This window comes from Salmo salar, chromosome 07, assembly GCF_965601325.2.
Source record: "Salmo salar chromosome 07, fSalSal1, whole genome shotgun sequence".
NCBI lineage: Eukaryota > Metazoa > Chordata > Actinopteri > Salmoniformes > Salmonidae > Salmo > Salmo salar.
In genome coordinates, this window is record NC_138297.1 from 65,488,510 (window position 1) to 65,502,349 (window position 13,840).

General features: G+C 43.0%; 1 protein-coding gene across 2 annotated transcripts in view; it reads left to right on the forward strand.

The window, feature by feature from the left end:
- The first annotated feature begins 2,040 nt into the window (after positions 1-2,040).
- LOC106597855 (protein Wnt-5b) overlaps positions 2,041-13,840 on the forward strand; it is a 215,347-nt gene continuing 203,547 nt past the window's right edge. Inside the window, exon 1 of one of the 2 annotated variants that reach the window (XM_082977954.1) lies at positions 2,041-2,935. The gene's annotated coding sequence lies outside the window, so the exon portion shown is untranslated. The remainder of the gene's footprint in view (positions 2,936-13,840) is intronic. The other variant, XM_082977953.1, reaches the window with a different exon arrangement.

Genomic DNA, 13,840 nt, shown 5'->3' on the forward strand with positions numbered 1-13,840 from the left:
TATGAGACGTGCCTGTACCATTTGCTTATTGTACTGTTAGACTGAAACCATGTGTTTGTTTGGCATTGAACCTGAAATAGCATTGTGTGCATGTGTACGTGTATTGGAGTATACCTGCTGTGTGTGTGTGCGTGTGTGCGTGTGTGCGTGTGTGCGTGTGTGCTGTGTGTGTGTGTGTGTGTGTGTGTGTGTGTGTGTGTGTGTGTGTGTGTGTGTGTGTGTGTGTGTGTGTGTGTGTGTGTGTGTGTGCGTGTGTGTGTGTGTGTGCGTTGTACAGAGAGACAGAACAATGGGACACATTCACCAGCCTCACAGCCATTGGAGAAATACATTACAGCTTGTCACTGTGCTGTTCAGACCACTAACCTCTGAGTCTCATAGAGACAGGCCTATCTGGTAATAGACACGAATGACCAAATCACAGGCTCTGTTATAGTCACAGTATGAGGAAATACTTTACAATGTACAGCTGTGTGTTGGTTAAGTAAAGGGCCTTCAGAAAGTATTCATACCCTTTGACTTAGTCCACGTTTTGTTGTGTTCTAGCCTGAATTCAAAATGGATGAAATAGATTTTCTTTCTCTCACCCATCTACACACAATACATAACACATAATGACAAAGTGAAAATATGTTTTTTGAATTGTTTTGCACATTTATTGAAAAGGAAATACAGAAATGTAATTTACATAACTATTCAACCCCCCTGAATCAATACATGTTAGAATCACCTTTGGCAGCGACTACAGCTGTGAGTCTTTCTGGGTAAGTCTCTGAGAGCTTAACATACCTGGATTGTACAATATTTTTGCAATTATTCTTTTAAAAATCATCAAGCTCTGTGAAGTTGGTTGTTGATTATCACTAGACAGCCATTTTCAAGTCTTGTCATAGATTTTCAAGCAGATTTAAGTCAAAACTGTAACTAGGCCACTCAGGAACATTCAATGTCGTCTTGGTGAGCAACTCCAGTGTTTATTTCAATCACATTTATTTAGAAAGCCCTTCTTACATCAGCTGATGTCACAAAGTGCTGTACAGAAACCCAGCCCTGTATTTTAGGTTATTGTCCTGCTGAAAGGTGAATTTGTCTCCAGTGTCCAGTGTCTGGTGGACAGCAGACTGAACCAGGTTTTACTCAGGATTTAACCTGTGCTTATATCCATTCCTTTTTTAGTTGCTTATTTGTTACCCATCAACCAATAGGTGCCCTTCTTTACATTGGAAAACCTCCCTGGTCTTAGTGGTTGAGACTGTGTTTGAAATCCACTGCTCGACTGAGGGACCTTACAGAGATAATTGTATGGTGGAGTATAGAGATGAGGTAGTCATTCAAAAATCATGAGAAAAAAGATCATGTTAAACACTATTATTGCACACAGAGTGAGTCCATGCAACTTATTATGTGCCTTGTTGAGCACATTTTTACTCCTGAACTGATTTATGCTCCTTACCATAACAAAGGAGTTAATACCTATGGAGTCAAAACATTTCAGCTTTTCATTTTTATTAATTTGTAAACATTTGTAAAAACATGATTCCATTCTGACATTATGGGGTGTTGTGTGAAGGCCGGTTATGCTCATCTCAATGTAATATTTGTTAATAGACTTATAATACAAGTGGTAGATGTTGCATTGGACATATTTCAAATAAAACTTTAAAACTCAGTGGTTGCTATGGATTTAATACTAAAGGAAATGATCAAACAAGCTAAAAATGTAGCATTAAACTATCTCTAGGTTTTATTCTAAAATTAGCAGTGTTCTGATCACTCTATAGTACTATAGTAACTCTGAAACAGTTTTCAGACAAACATGACAAATGCGCGGCATCTCAAAAAACCCGGCCTTGGTGATGGCTGTCAATCAACACTTGTTCTGTCTGTGTCTGTGCGCGCTGTCCTCCTGTCCAGTCCTCCAGTCCATCCTCCTGTCCTGTCCTCCAGTCCAGTCCTCCTGTCCAGTCCTGTGGGAGTTGCTGGGGTGCTGTGGGATATCCCCTCCCGCTACTTTATTACCCCGCTCCGAAGACAGCTATGTGAAGAGGGCAGGCGCATGGGCGAAACTCTCCCAACTCACTCTCTCTAAACTCGAACATCGACTAGAGGACTGTGGAAGTCTATCCGCTCTCTGCCGCTAACTTAAACTACACCGCTACCGGACGCCCCGTGCGAGACTTCAACCCAGCTCTGCCTGTCACACGGCTCGCGCCGCCGGGGACTGGAGTTTACAGGGGGCTGGGGCTTTATTAAAGGAATGCATACTTGAAGGGGAACAATACATATCTGGATATCCTCAGGCTCTGATGGTGTTGCTACTGTGAAACTTTCCCTTCTTGAGTGTGACTGGCGTTCGTTCGTTTGTAAGCAGGCTGGGGTCGGCTGCTAAAAGTGGAGGCATCATCCCGTAGTTCATATTTTCTTTTGTTTCACGCTCTCTGTCCGGAGCAGCTTCTGTCATCTCACTAACTGGAATACTTCGCGTTTGTTTATTTTGCGTGAAACAGAGACGCTGCGTAATCGTTTGGAGACGGAGCAACTCATCTTGAAATACTTTGTATTGTACACCTGTTTCTTATTGCTATGCTTGCTATGCCAGCGGAGCAAACAACTGTCCCCGCCGCCGTGAACAGGAGAGCTAAGACCGATATCCGACACGGAGGAGCGAACTGAGCGGGTTCTTTTGGAACGGACCGAAACACTTTTCTGTGGAATTTGTTGCGAAATTAGTCAACGACAAAAGGAACTCCCGTGCCAAGTGTAATTTAACGGAGGTGGAATTTGTCTGTTTTTCGGGGAAAACTCATAGTTGTATAATCTGTCGTTCAGAGTTGTTCTCTCAACGAAGAGACTTCGTTCTGGAACCGGAACTCTGGAGAACGGTTTGGACCGCCGAACGCTCAGGGGGAAACGGTCGTGCAACTAAACGATACAAGTAAGGACACATTATTTTATATCTTGCCACGGACTGTAATGAATGTTTATGGTTACTTTTCAACTAGGGAATTAATGCGCTTTTCTATCAGCATAAACTCTCCCCATTGTGCACGCTTCATTTCACTTCTAGAAGTTTTCAAAATAGCCTCCCCGAGAGTCGCAGAGTTGACGTTTTGATCCAGTTATTTTATTTGACACAACTTTGGGCTTAATTAAACTCCTTGCTGAATGTGGAGTTTGTGGACGTGCTGTAGGCCTATATCTGCAAACCCGGCTAACTGTTCTAAATGAACTCCGTGGCTGTGGTCAAAATGGAGACTATATGCGTTCAAGAAAACTGGATTTTCTGTTGGAATAGTTTTCTTTCCGACGTGTAGAAAAACTTGCTTGTGTATATATGTCTATTTTTTCTCGTTTTAAATTATGAAATCTTCATTATTAGGCTGAAGTTTGAATTACTTTGTTCATTTGAATGTTGTTGTAGGTGAGGGTTTAGGTCATTTCCATTTTAGGTCAATGGGTCTAATTAGTTAGTGGTCGAGTTTGACCTCTGACATTTAGGTCGCTTATAGTTTAGTTCGACAAATGAATGAATCCATGAAATAGTTGAAATGCTTTGTAAGCGGCTGTGTCAGCAACAGCTAATTTCAGCCATTCAATTTATCTCACGTGTCACTAAATTGATTTAGACCGCTAATATGGTCTGCTGTGCAGTTTACGCAGAGGAGTTGGTGGTCTATTATATTCTATTATATTGTAATGTATTTACACTGTCATCTTCTATACTTGTTTATATTATTTTCGGGTTGTTTTAGGCCTACCGGATCAGAAAGCGTTATAGGCCAGTGTGCGACAGACACAGTAACTGCGCTACTCTCGCTGTAGTTGTTCACACCAGTCTAACACTGTCAAAACGGGTTTAAACCAAAACACACAAACTACGATTATCAGTTATGAGATTATCGAGTTACGCCCCAAAATAGAATGTTGCCAATATAATTATTAGCCCTTGTGTTAATGAAAAACAATCTTATCAAAAATCTGAATGAAATCACATTAAATTGATGAGTACAATATATATTTTCTATCCAACTTGAGTAGGTCTATTTTCCCGTTATAGGAATTTGCAACACTGTAGTAATTATTGGGTAATTACTTATCCATCTTTTACATTTTAATTTCCAAAGGCAACGGAAACGGACTGTTTGCTTTTATATTTCACTCACATAAGTTATCTCTGTTAAATTATATGAAGGAAATTTCACTTTCATAGCCAGAATGATCAGAATATGAATTAATTTAATTTCTGAAGTTTAATTAATTTTAATCTCCTCTCTTATCACCCCTGACTCATATCTTGATATCATCCAACAGAAAATATAATTAACCGTCAGATTCTAGTGAGTAGAGGAAGTAGACCTGAGTCTCTCTATATTACCTCAGAGTAGACCTGAGTCTCTCTATATTACCTCAGAGTAGACCTGAGTCTCTCTGTATTACCTCAGAGTAGACCTGAGTCTCTCTATATTACCTCAGAGTAGACCTGAGTCTCTCTGTATTACCTCAGAGTAGACCTGAGTCTCTCTGTATTACCTCAGAGTAGACCTGAGTCTCTCTATATTACCTCAGAGTAGACCTGAGTCTCTCTATATTACCTCAGAGTAGACCTGAGTCTCTCTATATTACCTCAGAGTAGACCTGAGTCTGTCTATATTACCTCAGAGTAGACCTGAGTCTCTCTATATTACCTCAGAGTAGACCTGAGTCTGTCTATATTACCTCAGAGTAGACCTGAGTCTGTCTCTATATTACCTCAGAGTAGACCTGAGTCTCTCTATATTACCTCAGAGTAGACCTGAGTCTCTCTGTATTACCTCAGAGTAGACCTGAGTCTCTCTGTATTACCTCAGAGTAGACCTGAGTCTCTCTATATTACCTCAGAGTAGACCTGAGTCTCTCTATATTACCTCAGAGTAGACCTGAGTCTCTCTATATTACCTCAGAGTAGACCTGAGTCTGTCTATATTACCTCAGAGTAGACCTGAGTCTCTCTATATTACCTCAGAGTAGACCTGAGTCTCTCTATATTACCTCAGAGTAGACCTGAGTCTGTCTATATTACCTCAGAGTAGACCTGAGTCTCTCTATATTACCTCAGAGTAGACCTGAGTCTGTCTATATTACCTCAGAGTAGACCTGAGTCTCTCTATATTACCTCAGAGTAGACCTGAGTCTCTCTATATTACCTCAGAGTAGATATTGGTCTCAGATAGCAGAGAGCTGAAAGGACCATGCTGTCAACATTTCCAACATTAGGGGAAATCCTACTAGAGCCTTTCTTCTTTAGTATTATTAACTAATGTGAACTTCCCGCAAGGAATATACTCACAGAATGGTTAAAACAATGTGCGTTAGGAAAGACATGGTGTCTTTTACCAAACGTGCCAGTGAATAACCAGACGGGTTAAAACTGGTGTCTTTCAAGAAGTATATACTTATAGAATAGTTAAGGACTCTGATGGATCGTAGTTTGCCTTAGGGGACAGATGGATGAGTATTATCGTAGTAGTGTCAGAGAGGACGACTGTGAACTTCCCCTTCCCAGTGTGTTCTCAGTATGTTCCCAGTACACACTCAGAAAACAGTTCAAATATCTTAGTTTGACTGCAGTGTCCCCTCAGGGCGGTTATAGAGAAGCCTCTTAGGAAAATGTCAATGGGGTCAATGAGAACTCGGTGAGTTTGTAAATAGGGCCTAGGTTGGCTCCCTAAGTGCTGAGGACTCTGTGACATGCACACGGACACACACACACCACACACACACACACACACACACACACACACACACACACACACACACACACACACACACACACACACACACACGTATTGAAGTAATATTTGTCATATATGCATATTATATGTGTTCCTCACATAAGACCCATGATTAGACTATGCAATGTGTATATGAATAAAGCCTATTAAAATGTTTCTGTGACTCCATGAAGATAAGGGATGAGTTCCGTCAGTAGAAAGGGCTGAGAATTGTCTTCTGAAGCCAAAGAGATTTAATTACATTGTAAAATAAAATATTCACATAACTGAAAAAGATTGGTTGCCTGCATATTCTCCATCCCATATTGGTCTATGTGTTTGTTATATATCAGGGATTCAAATGGAATTATCAATCAAAACTTTCTACAGACCGGCAGGTCTACAACACTGACGGATACGGCAGTCCTCTACATTAGAAAAAACAAGCTGACCAGGACCAAACCGGACCAGACCAGACCGGACCTAAAAGATATTTATATCACTAGGGGTAACCATTTACTGAGTCATACTGTTAGATATCATACAATACATTTTACACACACACGCACACACGCACACACGCACACACGCACACACGCACACACCCACACACACACACACACACACACACACACACACACACACACACACACACACACACACACCAGAGAGACACACACACATCGATCCCCAGGGTTTGAACATGTACCACCTGTGGTGGTAAGGAGGTCTGACCCTGTACTACTCTCTCACACTGTGCTCCACCTGTGTACAAACACACACACACTAGAGGTTGACCGATTAATCGGAATGGCCGATTAATTAGGGCCGATTTCAAGTTTTTATAACAATCGGTAATCGTTATTTTTGGACACCGATTTTGTAAATTATTATAATATTTTTTTTTACACCTTTATTTAACTAGGCAAGTCAGATTAAAAACACATTCTTATTTTCAATGACGGCCTAGGAACAGTGGGTTAACTGCCTTGTTCAGGGGCAGAACAACAGATTTTTACCTTGTCACCTCGGGGATTCATTTTTCCGGTTACTAGTCCAACGCTCTAACCACCTGCCTTACATTGCACTCCACGAGGAGCCTGCATGGCAGGCTGACTACCTGTTACGCGAGGGCAGCAAGAAGCCAAGGTAAGTTGCTAGCTAGCATTAAACTTATCTTATAAAAAACTATCAATCTTAACATAATCACTAGTTAACTACACATGGTTGATGATATTACTAGTTTATCTAGCTTGTCCTGCGTTGCATATGATCGATGCGGTGCCTGTTAATTTTCATTGAATCACAGCCTACTTTGACAAACGGGTGATTTAACAAGCGCATTCGCGAAAAAAGCACTGTCGTTGCACCAATGTGTACCTAACCATAAACATCAATGCCTTTCTTAAAATCAATACACAAGTATATATTTTTAAACCTGCATATTTAGTTAATATTGCCTGCTAACATGAATTTCTTATAACTAAGGAAATTGTGTCACTTCTCTTGCGTTCCGTGCAAGCAGTCAGGGTATATGCAGCAGTTTGGGCCGCCTGGCTCATTGCAAACTGTGTGAAGTCCATTTATTCCTAACAAAGGCCGTAATTAATTTGCCAGAATTGTACATAATTATGACATAACATTGAAGATTGTACAATGTAACAGGAATATTTAGACTTAGGGATGCCACCCGTTAGATAAAATACGGAACGGTTCCGTATTTCACTGAAAGAATAAACGTTTCGTTTTCGAAATGGTAGTTTCCGGATTCGACCATATTAATGACCAAAGGCTCATATTTCTGTGTGTTATTATGTTATAATTAATTCTATGATTTGATATTTGATAGAGCAGTCTGACTGAGCGGTGGTAGGCAGCAGCAGCTCGTAAGCATTCATTCAAACAGCACCTTCGTGCGTTTGCCAGCAGCTCTTCGCTGTGCTTCAAGCATTGAGCTGTTTATGACTTCAAGCCCTGAGATTAGGCTGGTGTAACTGATGTGAAATGGCTAGCTAGTTAGCGGGGTGCACGCTAATAACGTTTCAAATATCGCTCGCTCTGAGACTTGGAGTAGTTGTTCCCCTTGCTCTACATGGGTAACGCTGCTTCGAGGGTGGCTGTTGTCGATGTGTTCCTGGTTCGAGCCCAGGTAGGAGCGAGGAGAGGGACGGAAGATATACTGTTACACTGGCAATACTAAAGTGCCTATTAGAACTTCCAATAGTCAAAGGTATATGAAATACAAATTGTATAGAGAGAAATAGTCCTATAATTCCTATAATAACTACAACCTAAAACTTCTTACCTGGGAATATTGAAGACTCATGTTAAAAGGAACCACCAGCTTTCATATGTTCTCATGTTCTGAGCAAGGAACTTAAACGTTAGCTTTCTTACATGGCACATATTGCACTGTTACTTTCTTCTCCAACACTTTGTTTTTGCATTATTTTAACCAAATTGAACATGTTTCATTATTTATTTGAGGCTAAATTGATAGTCTTTATGTATTATGTTAAGTTAAGTGTTCATTCAGTATTGTTGTAATTATCATTATTACAAATAAATAAATCGGCCGATTAATCGGTAGTGGGGTTTTTGGGACATCAAATAATCGGTATCGGTAGCGTTAAAAAAAAATCATAATCGGTCGATCTCTAACACACACACACACACACACTCAGACACACACACTCAGACACTGCACTGGGGCGCTATATGAGACCCAGACCCCATTGTGGTGAGTCCCATTGTTAGGAGCAGAGAGGGGTTACAACCCTGTCACAGAGGATCCTGGGTTGAATTCCCAACCCCCCCCCCCCCCCCCCCCCCAGCAGCCAATCAGAGCCCAGCATTTTCAAAACCTGCACCTTGAACAATAGAGGCCACCCTCTTAACCTTCAGGACCTTAGTTTACACACAGCCCTCAGAGAGAGAGTGTGTGTTCAAAAGTGCGTGCGTGTCTCCAGAGCAGAGATTGGCAGGTGAGAACCGTATATATCTGGTGTCGTTCTGTCCTTGTTAATGTCTGTCTCTCTCTCTCTATCTCTCTCTCTCTGTCTCTCCTCTCCTCTCTCTCTCTCTCTCTCTCTGTCTCTCCTCTCCTCTCTCTCTCTCTCTCTCTCTCCTACTCTCTCTCGCTCTTCTCTCCCTCTCTCCTCTCTCTCTCCTACTCTCTCTCCTCTCCCTCTCTCCTCTCTCTCTCCTACTCTCTTTCTATTCTCTCCCTCTCTCCTCTCCTCTCTCTCTCTCTCTCTCTCTCTCTCCTACTCTCTCTTCTCTCCCTCTCTCCTCTCCTTTCTCTCTCTCTCCTACTCTCTCTTCTCTCCCTCTCTCCTCTCTCTCTCTCTCTCTCCTACTCTCTTTCTATTCTCTCCCTCTCTCCTCTCCTCTCTCTCTCTCTCTCTCTCTCCAACTCTTTTTCTCTTCATCTCTCCTTTTTCCTTATCTCCTCTTCTCCTCTCCCTCTCTCCTTCACTCTTTCTCTTCTCTCCTCTTCTTCTCTCCTTCTCTTCTCCTCTCCTTCTATCCTCCTCTCCTTCACTCCCCCCCCCCCCCCATTACCAGTTAAGTGGTGTAGCCTGGACTGATTCCAGGTCATGTTGGGATGACAGGTTTGATGTGACCTCTGGTATTCAAGGGGGGGTTGTAGAGTGGGAGTCATGTCTGACCCGTTGGATATTGGTTATGGACTGATGTCATTGAGACCACAGGGTGCAGTGTGTGGTTGTGTGGTCAGTCACATTAGGACATTTGATTTACGCTGTCACTGTGTGTGTGTGTGTGTGTGTGTGTGTGTGTGTGTGTGTGTGTGTGTGTGTGTGTGTGTGTGTGTGTGTGTGTGTGTGTGTGTGTGTGTGTGTGTGTGTGCACGTGTGTGTGTGTATGTGTGCACGTGTGTGTGTTGGGTGTGTGTGTGTGTGTGTGCGTGTGTGTTGTGTGTTGTGTGTGTGTGTGTGTGTGTGTGTGTGTGTGTGTGTGTGTGTGTGTGTGTGTGTGTGTGTGTGTGTTATGGTAGATGAATGTAGAAGTAGTGGAGTTGATTTAAACATTGATGCATGTAATGAAAGTGCGGTTATGTGTGTAGATGTAGAGAATGAGAAGGGGTGTGTGTGTGTGTGTTCAGTAACTGTAGCAGAGGTAGCTCTGGGAAACCTCTCTATAGCTGATTCAGTCCTGATAAAAACGTCAACAGCACACCTGGACCTGGTGCACGGAGCACAGACCGCCTCTCACACACACACACACACACACACACACACACACACACACACACACACACACACACACACACACACACACACACACACACACACACACACACACACACACACACACACACACACACACACACACACACACACACACACACACACACACACACACTCCTACAACAGTGGTTATTCTCTCTGATAGGAATGATAAGACTAAAGCCCATAAGGTTTTATCACCATTAGAGGATATAAGCTCCAAGCACCAAGCACACAGTAATGTCTCCTCTCAGCACACAGTAATGTCTCCTCTCAGCACACAGTAATGTCTCCTCTCAGCACACAGTAATGTCTCCTCTCAGCACACAGTAATGTCTCCTCTCAGCACACAGTTATGTCTCCTCTCAGCACACAGTAATGTCTCCTCTCAGCACACAGTAATGTCTCCTCTCAGTACACAGTAATGTCTCCTCTCAGCACACAGTAATGTCTCCTCTCAGCACACAGTAATGTCTCCTCTCAGCACACAGTAATGTCTCCTCTCAGCACACAGTAATGTCTCCTCTCAGCACACAGTAATGTCTCCTCTCAGCACACAGTAATGTCTCCTCTCAGCACACAGTAATGTCTCCTCTCAGCACACAGTAATGTCTCCTCTCAGCACACAGTAATGTCTCCTCTCAGTTTGACATCGGCTAGGCGCCAGCCGAACTGAAGCATCCTGACGCCTTAATTCTCACCTGCTCTAATTACCTACCAAAAATATCTACTGTGAGCTTTCTCTCTCTAACTGACATCACTGTGTACTGTGAGCTTTCTCTCTCTAACTGACATCACTGTCTACTGTGAGCTTTCTCTCTCTAACTGACATCACTGTCTACTGTGAGCTTTCTCTCTCTAACTGACATCACTGTCTACTGTGAGCTTTCTCTCTCTAACTGACATCACTGTCTACTGTGAGCTTTCTCTCTCTAACTGACATCACTGTCTACTGTGAGCTTTCTCTCTCTAACTGACATCACTGTCTACTGTGAGCTTTCTCTCTATACTTAACAACACTGTGATAGATGTGTGATGGTTCTTATTAAAAGGTTGTGTGATGGTAGGGGACCAGACACCACACAAAGAACCTGAATGAACACTAATGAACAGCCCCCAGTCACACCTGTCCCTCCATTAAAGGAAGTCCCTCTCCCATCTCTCATCGCTCTCCTTCAGTGGTGTAAAGTACTTAAGTACAAATACTTTAAAGTACTACTTAAGTAGTTAATTTTTTTGGTGTCTGTACTTTACTGTACTATTTTGACGACTTTTACTTTTACTTCACTACATTCCTAAAGAAAATAATGTACTTTTTACTCCATACATTTTCCCTGACACCCAACAGTACTTGTTACATTTTGAATGCTCAGCAGGACAGGAAAATTGTGAAATTCACGTACTTATCAAGAGAACATCCCTGGTCATCCCTACTGCCTCTGATCTGGTGGACTCACTAAACAGAGAACATCCCTGGTCATCCCTACTGCCTCTGATCTGGTGGACTCACTAAACAGAGAACATCCCTGGTCATCCCTACTGCCTCTGATCTGGCAGAATCACTAAACAGAGAACATCCCTGGTCATCCCTACTGTCTCTGATCTGGCAGACTCACTAAACAGAGAACATCCCTGGTCATCCCTACTGCCTCTGATCTGGCAGAATCACTAAACAGAGAACATCCCTGGTCATCCCTACTGCCTCTGATCTGGCAGAATCACTAAACAGAGAACATCCCTGGTCATCCCTACTGCCTCTGATCTGGCAGAATCACTAAACAGAGAACATCCCTGGTCATCCCTACTGCCTCTGATCTGGTGGACTCACTAAACAGAGAACATCCCTGGTCATCCCTACTGCCTCTGATCTGGCAGACTCACTAAACAGAGAACATCCCTGGTCATCCCTACTGCCTCTGATCTGGCAGAATCACTAAACAGAGAACATCCCTGGTCATCCCTACTGCCTCTGATCTGGAGGACTCACTAAACAGAGAACATCCCTGGTCATCCCTACTGTCTCTGATCTGGCAGACTCACTAAACAGAGAACATCCCTGGTCATCCCTACTGCCTCTGATCTGGCAGACTCACTAAACAGAGAACATCCCTGGTCATCCCTACTGCCTCTGATCTGGCAGAATCACTAAACAGAGAACATCCCTGGTCATCCCTACTGCCTCTGATCTGGCAGACTCACTAAACAGAGAACATCCCTGGTCATCCCTACTGCCTCTGATCTGGCAGACTCACTAAACAGAGAACATCCCTGGTCATCCCTACTGCCTCTGATCTGGCAGACTCACTAAACAGAGAACATCCCTGGTCATCCCTACTGCCTCTGATCTGGCAGAATCACTAAACAGAGAACATCCCTGGTCATCCCTACTGCCTCTGATCTGGCAGAATCACTAAACAGAGAACATCCCTGGTCATCCCTACTGCCTCTGATCTGGCAGAATCACTAAACAGAGAACATCCCTGGTCATCCCTACTGTCTCTGATCTGGCAGAATCACTAAACAGAGAACATCCTTGGTCATCCCTACTGTCTCTGATCTGGCAGAATCACTAAACAGAGAACATCCTTGGTCATCCCTACTGTCTCTGATCTGGAGGACTCACTAAACAGAGAACATCCCTGGTCATCCCTGCTGCCTCTGATCTGGCGCACTCACTAAACAGAGAACATCCCTGGTCATCCCTACTGCCTCTGATCTGGCGGACTCACTAAACAGAGAACATCCCTGGTCATCCCTACTGCCTCTGATCTGGCGGACTCACTAAACAGAGAACATCCCTGGTCATCCCTACTGTCTCTGATCTGGTGGACTCACTAAACAGAGAACATCCCTGGTCATCCCTACTGTCTCTGATCTGGCAGAATCACTAAACAGAGAACATCCCTGGTCATCCCTGCTGCCTCTGATCTGGCGGACTCACTAAACAGAGAACATCCCTGGTCATCCCTACTGCCTCTGATCTGGCGGACTCACTAAACAGAGAACATCCCTGGTCATCCCTACTGCCTCTGATCTGGTGGACTCACTAAACACACATGCTTCATTTCTAAATGATGTCTGAGTGTTGGAGTGTGCCCCTGTCTATCTGTAAATGATGTCTGAGTGTTGGAGTGTGCCCCTGTCTATCTGTAAATTATGTCTGAGTGTTGGATTGTTCCCCTGTCTATCTGTAAATGATGTCTGAGTGTTGGAGTGTGCCCCTGTCTATCTGTAAATGATGTCTGAGTGTTGGAGTGTGCCCCTGTCTATCTGTAAATGATGTCTGAGTGTTGGAATGTGCCCCTGTCTATCTGTAAATGATGTCTGAGTGTTGGAATGTGCCCCTGTCTATCTGTAAATGATGTCTGAGTGTTGGAGTGTGTCCCTGTCTATCTGTAAATGATGTCTGAGTGTTGGAGTGTGTCCCTGTCTATCTGTAAATTATGTCTGAGTGTTGGATTGTTCCCCTGTCTATCTGTAAATGATGTCTGAGTGTTGGAGTGTGCCCCTGTCTATCTGTAAATGATGTCTGAGTGTTGGAGTGTGTCCCTGTCTATCTGTAAATGATGTCTGAGTGTTGGAGTGTGCCTCTGTCTATCTGTAAATGATGTCTGAGTGTTGGAGTGTGCCCCTGTCTATCTGTAAATGATGTCTGAGTGTTGGAGTGTGCCCCTGTCTATCTGTAATAAGTAATATAAAATAAAAATGGTGATGTCTGCTTCCCTTCATATAAGGATTTTGAAATTATTTATACTTTTACTTTTGATAATAAGTATATTTTAGCAATTACATTTACTTTTGATACTTATTTAAAACCAAATACTTTTAGACCTTTACTCA